Source organism: Eumetopias jubatus, unplaced genomic scaffold (genome assembly GCF_037043125.1).
Source record: "Eumetopias jubatus isolate StellerSeaLion01/CBP00866 unplaced genomic scaffold, mEumJub1_p1.0 scaffold_10, whole genome shotgun sequence".
Taxonomy (NCBI): Eukaryota; Metazoa; Chordata; class Mammalia; order Carnivora; family Otariidae; genus Eumetopias; species Eumetopias jubatus.
In genome coordinates this window covers 40,006,355-40,011,095 of record NW_028274816.1, presented here as the reverse complement: position 1 = coordinate 40,011,095, position 4,741 = coordinate 40,006,355, and positions in this window count along the sequence as shown.

The window sequence follows — 4,741 nt, the reverse complement described above, 5'->3', positions numbered from 1 at the left end:
CCAGCGACAAGTTCTAGCTGTTAGTCACAAGTCAAAGTCGAGACAACCGTTTCCTTCCTGTGGAAGAGTACCAAGCTCAACCCATACTTTTGATTAAAAAGTCTAGTGAGGGGGCTCCTGGGTGGCTCAGTGGTTAAGCATCTGCCTTCAGGCTTCCTGCTCAGCGGGAAGCCTGCTTCTCCCTCTCCCACTCCCCCTGCTTGTGTTCCCTCTCTCGCTGTGTCTCTCTCTGTCAAATAAATGAATAAAATCTTAAAAAAAAATCCTTTTTAATTGCTTCACAGTGTTGTCTGGGCGATGCCTTTGGTGATGCAACCAAGCCCTACCGCTGAGCAGATACGTCCCTCCCCACTGGTTTCCCTTGCACCTTTGAGGGCTGCAGACTTGTCTTCATGGCCTTGGATAAAACTCCACATAGCAAAATTGCTGGGTTAAGACCACACATACACTATTATTTGCCTTTTATATTTTGGCCATATATGGTCTTTACCCAGTGAAAATTCAGGTGTGCTGTGTCCCAGACCCAGCGGCTTCACTGTTGAGCCCCTGACTCAGCGGCTTGCAAGCTCCCTTAGGACATCCTGGGATTCTAGGATACAGAATATTAAGACTATGTTTATTGGACAGATTCAAGGGTCAAGGTTTGATAACATCCCTTTTTATTGCTTTACTCAGGAAACTCTTCACAAGAACTGGCCTTTCTCTCTTCCCTCTCTTTTTTCACGCTGAGCACATGGTGCTAAGGAACATGGTGGGTGCCGCTACACTTTAGTGGCACAGTCTGCTCAGTGCTGGGCACCAGCAGCTTTACCCCCATAGGGTTAAATGATAGCCCCAAATGGTAGCCCCCAGAAAGATATGTCCATGTCCTGACCTGGGATCTGTGAATGTGACCAACCTTATTTGGAAATAGGGTCTTTGCAGATGCAATTAGGTAAGGATGTTGAGATGAGCTGGTCCTGGATTATCTAGATGGGCCCTAATCCAGCGAAAGTTGTCCCTTCATTCACCGCTCTACTCCTATCAGTTAGAACACTGTCTAGCACATAGAAATGGATCCATATAAACATTTGTTCAATTGAATTTTTAAAAGAAAAATCTGTCATTCAATTTTACCCTAATTAGAGAAATGGAAGTTAAGCCACTCTTCACCCATCGCAGATTCAAAAGTTTAATCATATGCTCTGAGCTTAGGAGAATAGACACCCTTCAACATTACCAGTGGGAAAGTAAAGTGGTCCAGCTTCTATGAGGGTTGCTTTAATATTACTTATCAAAATACTGAATTTATATGTCCTTCAAACTAGTAAGTCTGTTTCCTAGAATTTATACTGAGCACATATAAAATCTTAAGTGTCAGCTCCACAGTGTCTGAGGTATTTGGGACGGCGGCAGTTAAGGCAACGAAATCCCCGCATCATGGAGTCTATGCTATGTCTGAGGTTATTCAGTCGAGACTGGAAACAACCTACATGTCTACCAGGTAGGGAGATTATGGTGCCCCCACAAAGGGATATGCATTGTACAGAAGGATGCAAAACCTCCACACACTGATATAATCCCCCCACACACAGTGAGGAGTGACAAAGCAGAACACAGGACAGGTGTCCGACAAGCCTCTGTCTGTGTGAAAAGGAGATGTGTATGTTTGTAATAGGCATCCAGAATTTCTGGAAGGACCAGTACAAGACCAGTCACAGTGACTGTCTCTGGGGTCAGTGTGTAGTGGAAGATTTCTCAACTGATACCTCTTTGTACCTTTGAACATCAAACCAGTCAAATTGGTCAACACTAATTTGCACAGTTATTTCTATATTTTTACAAAGCTCAGGCCCCATGCAGGCCTTTGAGGCTCATCCCAACATCAAGATTAGTTGTCAGCCGTGATGTAAAACGTCCTTTACTCCAGGCTGTGAGGGAGACGTGGTACAAGAGAGAGGATCATACAGCAGTTAGTGTCTGAGTAATACATTTGCAAAGTCCTGGACTCATGTTGAACCGTCCTGCATTACCTGTTCAACCATAAATCAGTTCAAACTTTGTAAATGACCTCAAATGTCTCCAATGGGAAGCAAACAGTGTCCTCAGGCATGTCTTCGACTCCTGATCTCCTCTCCCTGTCCTGTGCCACACAGAACAGCCCCGTCTGCTGCCCTCTCCACTTTCCATAACCTCCTAGGGTTCTCTCTCGGTATCTTGGCCGAGCTCTGGAACTTTGGTGTCCCATCCTGTGCTCTGGATTTCCTCCTGCTGCTCTCTCCCTTTGTTCAGGCTCAGCTATATTTAGCCTTTGTGTCTTGAAGGAATGCCCAGTCCCAGGGCCCTTCCTTGGAACTGTCCTGAGCTCCCTTTCAGAGATCAAGCACAGCCTGGCTCTATCTGTCACCCCTTGGGATTCATGGCCTTCATCATTATCCCAAAATAAACCTAACGTACAAAACCATGGCCTCTTGAGTTTCAGCTTTTCCTCCCAGACCCCTGAGCCCTGACTGGCTGCAAGGAGCATAACAAAGAGAGCATTCAGGGGCCTCTGAATCGTGGCAACAGGGGGCCTGGTTGCTCACTGCCCTCAGTGTGCATGGGTCCCTTGAGAGAAGCCAACCTGCTTTCTAATCTGAAGTGGAATGAGTAAGGCGGGGGCAGAGAAAACCTCTGCATTCCATCACCACAGGTGAAGTGGTTCTGCTTGTGCCTAGGGGAATAGATGGGCCTCTGATCTCAAATTGTCTTTGTTCTTAAACCCAATTGCCCACGTACCTGACTTGCTCTGAACTTTATCTCAAAACACTGAGAGCGCTCTTATGATGTCATCCTGGACCGCAGAGCTCTGTATTGCTCTCCTGGAATAATGTAACTGTAGTCCACGGTACACCTGTGAATCAAGCCCTGACTCATGTTTTTGATCCCTAGGAGCCTAAAATTAGGGCCCTCTAGCTTCTGTGTCTGCAAAGATGCTCGGAAGTATCATTCCTAGGGCTTTTTATTTTTTTATTTTTTAAAGATTTTATTTATTTATTTGACAGCGAGAGAGAGACAGCGAGAGAGGGAACACAAGCAGGGGGAGTGGGAGAGGGAGAGGCAGGCTTCCCGCGGAGCAGGGAGTCCGATGTGGGGCTCGATCCCAGGACCCTGGGACCATGACCTGAGCCGAAGGCAGACGCTTAACGATTGAGCCACCCAGGCGTCCCTTCTAGAGCTTTTTAATCTATGGCCAACTGCAGTTATGAGCCACCCACCCCTCCGATTGCATCTGCCACAGTATGGGCATGATCTATATATGGTTTCCTCAAAGCATCAAACACAGACCATGGGAAAAAACAACATAACCAGTGGGGCTCCCGGCTCACATCATGCACCTGGTAGCTCTTACCCACCTATAGATACCGTGTTTCCTTGTGTGTTGTTTCCACTAAGAAGGGTTGGGGAGGGACCTGGGTGGGTTTTGCAAGGGTCCTTCTCAGACAGAAGGCATCAATGCCCAGGGCTCACTAAATATGTGTGAACAATTAGCCTACACCATAAGATGAATATTTAGGGAGCATCTTTGCTAATGTGACAAATTTATGAAGTAATTCTCCAATTCCAAGCACTGGCGTTAGTCAATGTACACAACATTTCTGTCCTGTCCCCAAGCACAGCAGCCTACAGTGACTGATGATGTCCCTTCCCCAGGATTCCAAATCTCCCGGAAATGAAGTATAAAGAATGTGTTTTTAGGAGTAAGCTGCAGGTGATCTCATAACTATAGAAATGACCTTCATCCAAAGCTTTCCAAGTTGAGTTAATGCTTGATCCCAATCATTTCTTTTTTTTTTCTTTTTTAAGATTTTATTTATTTATTTGACAGAGAGAGACACAGAGAGAGAGGGAACACAAGCAGGGGGAGTGGGAGAGGGAGAAGCAGGCTTCTCGCTGAGCAGGGAGCCCGATGCGGGGCTCGATCCCACGACCCTGGGACCATGACCTGAGCCGAAGGCAGACGCTTAATGACTGAGGCACCCAGGAGGCCCAGTTAAAAAGGATTTAAGAGGGGGTGACAGCTCTATTACCAGAGATGTCCATGAGTTATCGTGGACAGAAAACACAGGGTATAAAGCAGCAATTTAAAAAAAAAGTATTTGCTGGAGTGCCTGGGTGGCTCGGTCGGTTAAGTGTCTGACTCTTGGTTTCGGCTCGGGTCATGATCTCAGGATCACGATCTCAGGGTCGTAGGATCCGGCCCCAAGTTGGTCTCTGTGCTTGACGGGGAGTCTACTTCTCTCTCTCTCTCCCTCTCCCCTCCCCACGCGTTTCTCCCTCTCTCTCTCTCAAATAAATAAATAAATCTTAAAAAAAAAAAAAACTATCTGCAAAGCAGAAAACTTTCTTGAAAGATATGCAGTAGGGGCCCCTGGGTGGCTCAGTTGGTTAAGCATCTGCCTTCGGCCCAGGTCGTGGTCCCAGGATCCTGGGATGGAATCCCACATCAGGCTCCCTGCTCAGCGGGAAGCATGCTTCTCCCTCTCCCTCTGCTCTCTCTCTCTGACAAATTAATAAATAAAATCTTAAAAGAAAAGAAAAGACAGATGTGCAGTAAAACATTAATGGTTGTCCCAGGGTGTGACTGTGGGCAAGTCAGTGTTTCTCTGCCCCTTCAATGTCATTTGTCAATTACTTTTGTAATTGTTGGGGAGCCTCCTTTCTGTGTCTGAAACAAAGAAGATCTCACATCTCCTTCCTGTGCTGTGTCTGAGAAGCAGTG